The sequence below is a fragment of the Lutra lutra genome, chromosome 6 (assembly GCF_902655055.1).
Source record: "Lutra lutra chromosome 6, mLutLut1.2, whole genome shotgun sequence".
Lineage (NCBI taxonomy): Eukaryota > Metazoa > Chordata > Mammalia > Carnivora > Mustelidae > Lutra > Lutra lutra.
The window spans coordinates 38702954-38717366 of record NC_062283.1 but is presented as its reverse complement, the minus strand read 5'-3'; the positions used below and the strand labels follow the sequence as shown (position 1 = coordinate 38717366).

At 36.6% G+C, this 14413-nt stretch overlaps 1 long non-coding RNA gene across 1 annotated transcript; it reads left to right on the top strand.

Annotated features, from left to right (window-relative positions):
• Window positions 1-6433: 6433 nt before the first annotated feature.
• LOC125101907 (uncharacterized) lies at window positions 6434-14007 on the top strand. The gene is made up of 3 exons (XR_007127968.1): window positions 6434-6499; window positions 11871-11969; window positions 13974-14007. It is a non-coding gene; the product is annotated as an uncharacterized LOC125101907 (long non-coding RNA).
• Window positions 14008-14413: the final 406 nt, after the last annotated feature.

Below are 14413 nucleotides of genomic sequence, written 5' to 3'. Positions count from 1 at the left end.
TTACAGTTTCTTTATTCTTTTGGGTTTTGGATTCCACATATGTGAAAATTGATTCATTTATTAGTTTCTTTCAAAAATTTTTCTTTATATCTACTTAGCACAGAAAATGAGATGAGTTGAAGACTGATATTGATTACATAGTTATTCTTTGCTAGGATTGATGTCTTTGGTATTTTAGAGCTCCTCCCCCAAATAATGAATAAATACAAATCAAAAGTAACTTACAAGGATTCACAGAATTAGGAATTCTGGACTGCCTTTACTTACTTTTATGAGATGTATACATTTGAACATAAAATGAATTTCATACAAAATTTTTGTTCTTCTCAGTGTATGTTCTTTAACCAACACTATATTTGCATGATATGTGTAAGATAGAAGAAATTGATTAACTGCTTAAAAAAAAGGGAAATGATATATTTCTAGAACACTCTGTCATGGCCTGTGGGTTGTAGAACATCAAGCTTGCTTTTACAATGGAAACTTCATTTCCTGTATCAAAAAAAAAATTAGACCACAGTACGATGATTCCAGGGAAAGGCTTATAAAAAAATAGATGTTTTCCTAAGTGATTTTTAGTGATCTTGTAGGAAAATATAAAGTAAGAAATAAACACTTTTTAAAATCACAAATGCATTTTTAAAATTTTCATATGTTTTACTAATAATTTATCCCATGTAACAATCATGTACTTGTACTTCTTCATATACTTACACAGAGGGTAAAAAAGGAAATGAGTTGGTTGAACAAATAGATAACATCCATCTACATTAAATATGTGGTACCTGTGATAATCCCACTGAATGATTTCCACTTTCCTTATCCCTTAAATAAAGAATGAGATCATTTCACCTTAGTATATTCTGGAGTACTTTGGTTCATCCAGTTGCCTTCCCTGGTATCCATTTGTCACTCATTTGACTCACCTAATCATATAATCAGTGACTGTCATGCACACATCTCCTTGGGGATTAAAGTTTGCTGTAGTTCGAACCTCCCGATATTTCAGACACCAGGACAGCAACATTAACAGCATGGAGGCAAGATAATTGTGGGAAAATGTGGAGAGCCAGAGATAGGGAGCAAATGTCTATGTTGAAAGAACAGATGAGTTTAGGGGACTTAGTCAAAGGGACAGAAACTGAAGGAGTAAGAAGATGCGTGGAATGACCAGTGCTAAAGGTGACATGAAGCCCTGAACCATATTTGATATAACAATATCAGCCTGTCCACAGCAACACTCTCACTTTGGCACTTGGTATTTCTTTATTGCACCCAGGAATTGCCTGCAGGCACTCCCTTTTCTGGAACAAGTAGTCAGGTAAAGGGTTCCTCAGGTTAAATTGTCATCAGACTTGTCTTACCAAATTACATCCTCCTTTGGCTTTCATGGTTCCCAAACAGCTTTCAAAATGAGAGTACTGTCAGGCTGGGCTCTATGAACTGAGGTACACATACCTCCCGAGTTTTCAAGGTTTCAGGGGAAAATTGAGCATGGCATCAACTTTACTTCAGGGAAAGGAAGCTAAGCATTAATTAAGTTACAGATTTATTAATTAAATTACAGATTTATTAATTTATAGAATAAATGTTGATACATAATATTGTATAATAAAAATACATATGGGATATGGGTAAAATGCATAAATTTTAAGACAGAACAGAAAACTTTAAAACATTTTAGAAAATAAAATTTAAATTGAATGTTTAAAGGCTAAAACTAAAGAAAGAGTTGGAAGAAGAATAACAAATGTAAAACAAAATGCACCATAAAGTAAAACTGAAATAAGAGGACAATAAGACTTAAATAAGAAGGCAAAAAGAATATTTAAAAAATATTAAAAGCAAGTAAATGGTATTAGTCCTTATCAGGACTTGTTTGTTTTGCTATTATTTAACTTTTCTTTTTTCACTGATAATATATCTATTTTGTTAAAGGCAGTTTTGTATCTTCATTTTTTCCTCTGGATGATACTTTTGTTTTCAGATTACATTTTACCCATTTTCTCAATATCTAATTTAAGAATTATACTTTTATCTCTCCCTTTTTATCAATTAATTTTGTATTTTCACATTATCTTGTTTATTTAATTTCATTTTTGAAATGTTGCTGGTGTGTAGAAGAACAAATGACTGTATCTAGCTGTGTTGCTAAATTTACTTATTAATTATAATAGTTTGAAGATTCTTTTGAATTTTCTATGTCTATAAAATTGCCTCTAAATAATAAAGGGTTTCCCCCTCCAAAATTCTTGGGGTTTACATTTTTTTCCAAACCTTAGTGGACTGACCATTACCTCAGATGCAATTTTGGGAAAAATGGCAAGTGCAAGCATCCTCTGTATGATGGCAATTCTTTGACATTGTTTTTGAAATTTGTTCTATTGTTCAAACATACAGTCAGATTGGGAGTCAATATACTATGCATATTTGAGAAAAATGCAAATATTGAGGGAAGTGGTCTGAATATCTGAGGACAAATTTTCTAAGTTTGTAGTTCAAGTTTTCTGTGTGTTTACACTTTTATATTTGCTTGGTTTATCAGTTACCAAAAGAGACATATCGAATCTTCCAACTATAATTTTGTCTATTTTTTCTCTTTTAGAATTTTGTCATTTCTCCCTTATTTATATTGAGACTAGATTGTAATATGCATACAAACTTATAATTATGATATCTTCCTTATAGATTGAATATTTTACCACCATGAAATATACTTCTTTATATTTACTAAAGATTTTTGCCTTAAAGCTTACTTTGGCTGAAATTAATATAAATGTGCTAGTTTTCTTTTGCTTGGGGTTTGTATTTTTTCCTTCAAAATCTGATTACCATTATGCTCATTAAAAAAAATTTAGGTTGGCACATTTTGTATTTTATTTAGAATACTTAGCTCCTTAATTTAAATGTAATCACAGTTATGTTTGAGTTCAAATTTACTATCTTACTATTTGTTTTCCACCACCACTTCTATTTCTGTTTCCTTCCTTTTCTTCCTGTTCTCATTCTTCTCTTTCTACTCCATCTTCTTTGAGTCAAGTATTTTGTATTATTCATTTTTTTCCACTTTATTAGTTGTTGGTTATACATTCTTCTAAATTCTTTTAATAGTTACTCAGAGACTATTAAAATTATCAGAGTATAATAAAATTGGTATTTTATTGCTTTCTACACAATGCAAAAATCTTACATCATTCTAACTCTTTTAACTGTCTTCCAGCTTTTAGGCTGTTTGTCATACCTCTTCATTCTAAATATAGTTTAAATCACACAGATCTTAATAACATTGCTATACAGACAACATGTTGATTCAGACTTACCCACACCTTTAACATTTCCATTGCTTTTACCTCCCTTCTACATTGAACCAAGCTTTCACTTGGGTACATTTTTCTTTTGCATAAAGAGTTGGCTTTTGTCTTTACTTTAGAGGAGTTCTACTATAGACAGATTTTCTTATTTATTTTTCAGGTTTTTTTTTTTGAGATTTTTTTTTTCAGCACGTAGAATTTTAAACAGTTATTTTCTTTAATCCTTTTGAGGATAGAATTCTATTTTCTTCTGGCTGATATCCTGTCTGTTGAGAAGATAGCTTTCAGTATCATTGTTGCTCATTTGAAGATAATAGCCATTTCTCTTTGGCTGCCTTAAAGATTTTTTGTCTTTGATTTTCAGAAGTTCAATTATGGTGCACATGTTGTGATTAATCAATCTATCTATCCATCCATCCTATCCATCTTCCATCCATCCATCCTAGAATATGTAGAGATTCTTGACTCTGCAGTTTGATGTATTTCATCATTTTTTTTATTTTGAAAATTTTTTGATCACTGTATCTTTATATATTGCTCCTGCCATTATTCTCTGTCTAGTCTCCTTTTGGGACTTCAGTTGTTCACTTACTAAAACTATGTGTCTCCCAGGTTTCTCATGCTGTTTTTTAATTTGTTTCATATTTTTTACTTTGCTTTAATCTGGATGCTTTCTATTGACCTACCTAATGACCTACCTAATGATTGTCATTCTTCTCTTTTGCTGTATGTAATCTGCCATTAAATCTATTTGTTTTTAAAAAATCAGCTATCCTATCTGATTAATTTGAAATATTTTTATAGATTTGATTGATTTTGTAATAGATGCCAGTATTAGGGAGAAATTCTCCATCTTTTCATCTATTTTTCTGAGCATTTTAATTATACTTAAAGACCTTCTCTGATAACTTCAGTATCTTAATCACCTGTGCATCTATTTTTATTGCCTTTCTTTTATCTTGGCTGCTATCATTTTTTTTGTCTCTTGGCATTCCTAAAAGCATTTGATTGAAGGTTGAATAATATGGATGAAAAACATGAGGGCTTTGGCTGCTGTTTCGTTCTTCCGGGGAGGATTTACTTTACTATCTCATAGGCAGTTGGAATGCAGGAACCTCGACTGCAATTGAGGCAGTTTTGTGAGATCTACTCAAATTTCTTCTTACTCCTATGATACTATCCAGAGTCTTACCTGGAAATCTTGGCCATTTATCAGGAGGAGACTCCCCTCTTCCCTGGTGGGTCCTGAACTCCAATTTTTGTCTCTCTAGTTTTATGATTTTTGCAAGAGCTCTGCTCATCTTTCCAGACTCCTAGGCATGACTCCCTTCATGTGTTTTGTTTCTCTGTGGAATAATTTCTCTTCAAGTCCTGCCTGCTTTGATAGTCCTGAACTCCAGGTTTTGCCTCCCCAGCCTTGGGAAACTGCCAATAGCTCGTCTTAGGTTCCTATGTTGGAAGTCTCTTTCTACTTTCCTGTTTTCAACTTAAAAAAAAGAAAAAATCACCAAATGTCTCAAGTGGAAAAGTGCTACAGAACAGAATGTTTACCTCAATGTGTTTCTCTCCTCCCTGGAACTCTAGTTTGTCTAGTGTCTCCTTTGGTATCTCACTGATGCCTTCCAATAGATGTTTTTGTGTTTTTGTCTAACTTTTCTAATTGTTCTGGGTGGGCATTTTGGCCATCCCAAGATATTCTACCAAATTGGAATTGGAAATCTTTATTACGTATTTCTTTTCACTATATTTTTAGTTCTAAAATTTCCATTTGGTTCTTCTTTTCTTTTAAGTTTAATGAAATACTTCTTTATTATATGAGATATTGGTTCTTTTTCTTAAGAAATCTTTATTCTTATTTAATTAATTAATTTTTAAAAAAAGATTTTATCTATTTATTTGACAGAGCGAGATCACAAGTAGGCAGAGAGGCAGGCAGAGAGAGAGAGAAGGAAGCAGGCTCCCTGCCAAACAGAGAGCCCAATATGGGACTCGATCCCAGGACCCTCAGATCATGACCTGAGCCGAAGGCAGAGGTTTAACCCACTGAGCCACCCAGGCGCCCTAATTTATTTTATTAAGATTTTATTTATTTGAGAGAAACACAAAAAGAGAGAGAGAGAGAACACAAACGGGGCTGGGGATGGAGAAGAGGCAGAGGGAGAAGCAGAACACTGCTGAGCAGGGAGCCCAATGTGGGGCTCAATCCCAGGACCCTGGGATCATGACCTGAACCCAAGGCAGACACTCAGCTGACTGAGCCACCCAGGTTCTTCTTTGTATCTTCTATTTCTTGGTTGAAAGTTTCTATTTCTTTTTCATTTTTTTCCAAGAGTGATTGTAATTATCCATAGAAGCTTTTTTTAACAATAGCTGCTTTAAAATCCTGGTCAAATAATTCCGGTGTCTATGCCATCTTGGTATTGTGTCTGTTGGATGTGTCCTCTCATTCAGCTTGAGATTTTCCTAGTCCTTGGTGTAAGAAATTATCTTTTATTATATTTAGATTATGTTAATCAATCATGCCAGGCGAACTCCGCACGTGAAGCACACAGTCTCTGCAGACACGTACCCTCCACGAGGGGGAGCCGTGTCATTACCGCTGGGTTATGGTGGTCCTCTGATCTCTGCTCACACAGCCCTGATGTCAGCTACCAAAATGACAGGATAAGGAAGGAACAATTTTTTCTGGGGTGTGTCTGGTGTTGTCCAAAAGGTTATGCCCTATATGGCCACTCCCTTCCAGGTCCTTTGGCTAAAGAGGCCAGGCTTTTTATTTTGTTGTATTTGTTTGCTCATGGTTTTTGCCTGTACTTGCTGTTCATTCCAGCCTGCAAAATTCTCTAGTGCCCAGGATGGGATACAGAAGAGGCAGAAAAAAAAAACCCCAAGATTTGCCAGGTCATTACTTGAATCCCAGGGTCCCTATAAACGCTCCCTTCTTTTTTTCACCTTTTTGAAACTTCTGATCTTTATTTCATGTATTTCGTCCAGGGTTTTTAGTTGTAAGAGTCAGAGAGGAATAGGGTGAAATGTCTACTCCATCTTATCTAGAACTGGAAATCCTCATTATCTTTGAAAATTTATCTTCCATTTAAACATTATTTTACAACTTTTAGTTTTCTAGCTTCATGAAGTATGAAATTCTTACAGCAAGCCCACTCCTGAGCAGAAGGAGCAATCAGGACAAGGTACTACACAAATGACAGATTCTAGCATCTCAGCTTATGCCCAGAGAATTGTAGTCTGGTGATCAGAGTTCATTTGTTTTATAAAATAAAGTTCACTGTCCTTATTTTTCTGAATATAAAATAAATCTTTATTCACTAGGGTAAATTTTTAAAATTCCTGTTGTCTCATTTAAGGCTTTAAAATTGCTCCAGATCCCAACTTGCAGGCATACAAAATTATTTTTTGTTTTGGTGTATTTCATTACATTATTTCTTAAATTATTAAATAATTTTCTTTTCATTGTAATATGTAATGTCTCAATAGCTTTCTCATTCAAAATAGACAACCACAACACATTTCTAGACTTCACGTCATTCTTTAGCTACCACCTATCTCTTACTTTACCTACCAGACAGTTTGTCAAAACACTTTAGTCTCCTCTACTTCATCATGTGACACTTCAAAAGCTGTGGCTGCCTGGTTCTCTCCATACAACCCTGACTCTGACCTCTACAAGGTCACTGATGACCTCCATGTTTCTAGAGGCAAAGGGCACTTTCTGGACCTTTACCTTGCTTGACCTCTGACCAGCAGTTGATTACTATTTGACATTTCTTCCTTCTCTTCCTTTTATTTGAAACAAAAGCAACATCTCTATTTTTTCCCAGATGACTTTAAAAAAATTTTTTTTCTATAATTTAAAAAAAATTTTTTATAAACATATAATGTATTATTAGTCCCAGGGGTACAGGTCTGTGAATCACCAGGTTTACACACTTCACAGCACTCACCATAGTACATACCCTCCACAATGTCCATAACCCAACCACCCTCTCCCTATCCCCCTCCCCCCAGCAACCCTCAGTTTGTTTTGTGAGATTAAGAGTCTCTTATGGTTTGTCTCCCTCTCAATCCCATCTAGTTTCCTTTATTCTTTTCCTACCCCCAAAACCCCCCATGTTGCATCTCTACTTCCTCATATCAGGGAGATCATATGATAGTTGTCTTTTTCTGATTGACTTATTTCACTAAGCCTAATATCCTCTAGTTCCATCCACGTCGTCACAAATGGCAAGATTTCATTTCTTTTGATGGCTGCATAGTATTCCATTATATATATATATATATATATATATATATATATATACACACACACATACCACCTCTTCTTTATCCATTCATCCGTTGATGGACATCTAGGTTCTTTCCATAGTTTGCTGCTATAAACATTCGGGTGCACGTGCCCCTTCGGATCATTATGTTTGTATCTTTAGGGTAAATACACAGTAGTGCAATTGCTGGGTCGTAAGGTAGCTCTATTTTCACCTTTTTGAGGAACCTCCATGCTGTTTTCCAGAGTGGTTGCCCCAGCTTGCATTCCCACCAACAGTGTAAGAGGGTTCCCCTTTCTCCGCATCCTCACCAGCATCTGTCATTTCCTGACTTACTAATTTTAGCCATTCTGACTGGTGTGAGGTGGTATCTCATTGTGGTTTTGATTTGTATTTCCCTGATGCCAAGTGATGTGGAGCACTTTTTCATGTGTCTGTTGGCCATCTGGATGTCTTCTTTGCAGAAATGTCTGGTCATGTCCTCTGCCTATTTCTTAATTGGATTATTTGTTCTTTGGGTGTTGAGTTTGATATGTTCTCTATAGATTTTGGATACTAGCCCTTTATCTGATATGTTTTTTGTAAATATCTTCTCCCATTCTGTCAGTTGTCTTTTGGTTTTGTTAACTGTTTCCTTTGCTGTACAAAAGCTTTTGATCTTGATGAAGTCCCAATAGTTCATTTTTGCCCTTGCTTCCCTTGCCTTTGGCAATGTTCCTAGGAAGAAGCTGCTGCCACTGAGGTCAAAGAGGTTGCTGCCTGTGTTTTCCTCAAGGATTTTGATGGATTCCTTTCTCACATTGAGGTCCTTCATCCAGATGACTTTTTTTTTTTAAAGATTTTATTTATTTATTTATTTATTTATTTGAGAGAGAGAGAATGAACAGTGGGTGTGAAGCAGAGGGAGAGGGAGAAGCAGACTCCCTGCTAAGCAGGGAGCCCAATGGAGGCCTCAATGCTAGGACCCTGGGATTATGTCCTGAGCTGAAGGCAGATGCTTAACCAACTAAACCACCCAGATGTTTCCCCAGATGACTTTTTTAATCTTTCTTTTTCTCTTCTTACCATATCAGAAACACAAAATCATAGAAAACCTTCAAATCATACTTAAGGAAACCTGAAATTTGCTTTTCTTATCAATTCTCAATGTAGTTCTCCAGTGCAGGGCATGGTGAGATTACTGCTCATAATTTCACCAAGTAAAAGCTTTATATTTGACATGATAATATTTTCATACACTTAAAAATACATTTATAATTCATAGTAATCTTTTTATTGCCCTTTAACAAGCCCTCTTCAAACAATGCTAACCCATGTCTTAAGAGAGTAAAAGAAAAAAGAGAATTAAAAAATCATTCCCCAGTTTTCTGAGTTTCAAATAGACTCATGTTACAACTCATGTTAGAGCACCTGGGTTACTCTGCCTTCACCTCAGGTCATGATCCTGGGGTCCTGGGATCATGCCCCACATTGGGCTTCCTGTTCAGCAGGGAATCTGCTTTTCCCTCTCCCTCTGACCCTTCCCCCTACTCATGCTCTCACTTGAGCATGCTCTCTCTCTCTCTCAAATGAATAAATAAAAAGTCTTTAAAAAAAAAAACTTACATTAGAGATATAGTTTCGAAAAGAAAGATTTTGAGTTTTGAATTCATGCTTTTTGAGTTATATACTTTTTCAGTGTTTGCTGTTTCACCCAAATGGTGTCCCATCTATATAATTCTGCAATTCAGAAACCCAGAAGTCACCTGAGCACCTCATCCCCACATTCCACTCACTAGAGTCCTATCAATCGTATTTTCTAAACATTGCTAGGTCATGCTAGTTTTGTCTTCACTTCCATCACCCTAGTCTAAACTACTAGCATCTCCCCTCTGGACTTCTTAATATTATAGATACAATTCTCATATATCTTCACCCAAAACTTATCACACCCATCTATGTGGCTCATCTCAAAATGCCTTCCACATGTGGAGCTAGAATATCCTTGTAGAGTGCGAATATTATCTTATGGTCTCCTTTCAAACTCTTCAGAAATTTTTCATTGCTTTAATGGAGGGGGGAAAAAAGCACAAATCATGATTTACAGAGCCCCACATGTTATGCCTCCATTTTAAGCCTCCAGCTTCCTTTTTCATTCCCAACCCCTCAGGCGCAGCTTAAGCCACGCTGGCTTCTCAGTTCACTCCCTTCTAATATGATCAGGACCCATTCACACTGACAGAATCTACTTCCTGTGCTTTTGTCAAATGTTTATTCTTACATAATTTATCTTTTCTGATTTTTCATTATATATTCTGATGATTTTTTAATTTCCCAAATCCTCTTATTGCTTTGTTACTTTCTTAAATGATTTCCTGTAATTTGTAAATGTAAGATCATATTGTTCTTAAATAGTAATAATTGTGTTTCCTACTTTACAATATTGATTCTGCTTGCTTATTCCCCTCTTGTTAAATTTCAGGTTAATACTCCTCACAATACTCTGTCGTAGTGGAGAGAGCAGGCATTTATTCTGATTTTCTAAGGGTTGTGTCATCAGCCATCATTCTCACTTTTGATTTTATCTCTCTTCCAGAAGTCACCTCAATTCCTAATAGCTTTTTAATTCCATGCTAGTTTCACTTCATATGTATTCCCCTTACTTGAGTGGATATCTTTTCTTTGATGTAAGAAAAAGATAACATTTAAATATTATGTATTTTTACTTAAAGTTCTATAAAACTCCTTTAATAGTTGAATATATTCAATATGGATAATGACAGTAATCAACAGTTGATTGCTGTTTATTCAAATGCTTTCTTTATATTAAAATCTCTCTGTAATAAGCACTTTTCTACTTCAAAGTCTTTGTGTGCATTTTAGATGATTTCTTCTTAGGATAAATTCTTAGAAATTAAGTTCTGTATCAAATATATGACACTTTCAAAAAGGCTACTGATAAGTATGCCCAAATTGATAAATGTGGCCAATTGCTTCCTGGAAATTTTCTACTAACTAATAATTCCATTAAAATGGGCTTAATTTTCAAGTTTTCCTGCAGTAAACAAGGCAAACAGTCCTAGGCTGCTAGGTCAATCTGGCTGCTCATACTCAGTGACAGTTTTGCACGTCCTCCCCTGCCCCGCTTCACCATTCATCCTGGTGCAGACAGCTCAGGCATGATGGGGATACCAGGCTTGACTTAGGAAAGCTGTAGACACAGAAGAGCTAGCTGACTCCCAGTACAGTAATAACAATATTGGTGTTACTATTTCTATTCCTATTTGCTTTTGGCACAAATGACAGCCAGTTCTGGAAAAGCTGAGCCTGTTTTCCACTGCCAACATGTTTTACTAATGATCACTGCAAAAATGCCAGCCGTAGCTACAGAGGGGAAGATTTTTCCTATTCTCTTGCCTTTGGGGACAGAAAGGGGGAAAAAAGTACTAAATGAATGGAATTGGAAGCTAGTTACTTAGACATTCTTCCTTCTCTGGGTTTATACCTTCTCCCAAATCTCCTGTGCTGTATTGCTCACAATAAAATTTCCCTATTTGCTCTCTACCCAGGTTTTTCTGCTTAAACTGTGGATTACATCCTCATTACATTCAGAAATGGCATGGGCTGTATCATTATATTCATATGAAAATAGGAGAGAAGTGCCAGCTTCCCTTCTCCTAAACCATTCTGCTTGCTTGCATTCTTTGATATTTCTCAAAGGTTTGCCGGGAGAATGGGTGCCTCAGACAGTCTCCATTTCATGTTCTCTATTCTCTGGAAGTGGCTCTGATCGGGACCATACTTAGGGAGCACAAATGCTGTTGGAATTAATATCCAGACCCAAGCTCAGCCAGTGACAAGGCAACTGCCTCTCTTGGAGCATTCTGTGAATGGAAGTGAGGAGGTTAATTGCACTCCGCAATCCCTAAGGCCACCTGGCCACGGTGTTCACATCTATTTCTGCCATGGCCCTGTCAGGTTGATTACATAGTTAAAGCCAAGACTCTTTTGCATAGGTTTCTAGAGCAGTTCAGCTGCTGAGCTGCCTAGAAGTATTAATAACCTGGAATCAGAGTGACAGGAGAGTTCCATGCCCCAGTCCTCTACTGGGAGTTCCCGCCAATGTCTGTTTGTCTTTGAAAGAGCAACTAGAGTATGTGAAATTTGCTCATGCCATTTCTTCTTTAATAATAAATATGTGTAGTGCTCAGTGAGGGCTTACTCTTTTCTGGAAGCCATACACAAATGATCTTCAATTCTCACGGCCTTGCTAGATAGCTATTTGGTTTTTGTTTTTGAGGTGAGGACAGCACAGCTCCGAGGCTTTAGGGGTTCCACAAGCCCACTGCATGAAAACTGACAGAACTAAGATCTGCTTCAGGATTGCCTGACATCATAGGTGGGCTTTTCCTCCCAGGAAACACTTTCTCACACTCTTCATTAGCAGCTTCGTGAGAGCAGCGAGTGCAGTCTGCCCAGTATTAATAAACAACACATAGAGGGAAGCACAGTGAGCAAGGGTTTGGGCCATGGTGAAAGGCAGCTGAATATGTTAGCCGTGGCAAAGAGACATGGTATTTAAATTTAACTAGATTTTAACATGAGAGAAGTTCGTTATACTTAAAGCCTGTTGTTAGTACTTCACAGCAAAGATCTAAACTGTTCCTCTTCCTCATTGGCTCAGCAGTTTTAACACCGCTCTCATTCTGTTCCATCCACACTGGGAACAATTTAGGGCCCTCCTCAGATTGTGCCAATCAGATTATGTTGTCCCTCCATTTACAAACCTTCAACGATTTTTCATTCCAAACTCCTTAAAGTGGCAAACTGAATTCTTACCTTTCACTGCTCCCCTCTATTTCCCCATCCCATCTTTTTTTCTCCGTATGAATTATCTGGAGTTCCTTGAGCAAACCTTCCTTGCCTGTGTCTCTATGATGCTGTATAAACTGTTGTTACTGACAGGAACGTCCACCCTCAGTGAATTCATCCTGTACTTCCACTTCTGTTGTCCATAAAACAGTAACTTAAGAGTCACCTACTCTCAGAAGCCCTCCCTGACTGATCATCCTGACTGAGCAGCTAATAGTATGCTGAGGTATGATTTGGTTTACTTGACCTCTCTTGGTCTAGATTATGGAGTCCTTGGGAATGTGTACTGCTGAAGAGCATGTATTAGACTGTTAATAAACACCAAAGAATCAGGCAAAGGTTGAGTGATCTAATACCTATATTCTTATTTTCCTTTATTCAAAGAGGTAAAAATCTTCTGGATTCCCACTTTTCCTAAAAGGGATAATAATTAATTTTGAATCAGTTGGTAATTTTGAATCAGTTCAACTTTAAGTATTTATTGAGCATTTACTGCCTGGTCTTCTTGGAGTCCTATTTCTCCAGGGTAAATAAAATAGTATCGGTTATCTAAAAAATGGGGCTTCAGTAGACAAGGTTACAAGCTAAAGTTTTTGAAACAAGAATTTACTTCAAATAATGTGAAACATGCACTGTATGCCAAATTGACCATATTCAGCAGTTTATAACATAAACTAGAGCCCAGATTTAGTTTGTAAACTGATATTTGCTGTGATACCAGGTGCAGGGAGTGAATGCTAATGTCCTCTGGAGGAGTTAAACAATGAAAGTCAAATATCTGCTTAAAATGTATCTTCATATGAAACAAACCTTTGAAAGCAATATGGTTTAGTTGGCTTCAGATATGTTCTTTTAAAATTCTTTTCTTCTATATGAGATTAGAGAAAATAAAGTTTAGGATTGATTTAATAAAAAAAGTTCAATTGAGCCTGAAATTAGCATGTACATAATTCAAAATGCCTTATCATGGGCAATAGTCTTATATTCTGTCATAGATTTAGCTTAAGTGATTTGAAAACATCTGTGCCACTGTTGGGGCACATAGATGGTTCAGTTGGTTAAACATCTGCCTTTGGCTCAGGTCATGATGCCAGGGTCCTGGCATTGAGTCCCCTGTCAGGCTCCTTGATCAGTGGGGAGCCTGTTTCTCCTTTTCTTCTGCACTTCACCCTGCTCTTGCTCTGTCTGTCCATCTCTCTCTCTCTCAAATAAATAAAATCTTAAAAAAAAATGGTTGAGTCACAGGATGGGAATCCAAGGAGGAAGTCTGGGTTTTTAGTGCATACTTAGTGATATACAAACAGAATGTGGTATACTCCACAAGTAAAGATAATGACAAGAATAAAGTGTTTCTTACACATTTATGGAGACTTTATTCACTCTTCTAATTCATAATATCCTCTTTTTTAGGAGAGTACTCTAACTCCTTAATGCAGAAAGGAATTAATATATATATATATATATTTTCATTTTCAGAATAAATTTTCAAATGTTAAAAAACTAAAATAAATATCTATGGATTGTTTTGCAGGTATTTCACATTTGTGCATTAAGAAAATTAAAAAAAGGATGAGTCAAGATGGCGGAGAAGTAGCAGGCTGAGACTACTTCAGGTAGCTGAGATCAGCTAGATAGCTTATCTAAAGATTGCAAACACCTACAAATCCAACGGGAGATCAAAGAGAAGAACAGCAATTCTAGAAACAGAAAATCAACCACTTTCTGAAAGGTAGGACTGGCGGAGAAGTCAATCCAAAGTGATGGGAAGATAGACCGCGTGGGGAGGGGCCGGCGCCCGGCAAGCGGCAGAGCAACGGAGCACAAATTCGGGACTTTTAAAAGTCTGTTCCGCTGAGGGACATCGCTCCAGAGGCTTAACCGGGGTGAAGCCCATGCGGGGTCAGCGTGGCCTCAGGTCCCGCAGGGTCACAGAAGGATCGGGGGTGTCTGAGTGTCACGAGCTTGCAGGTA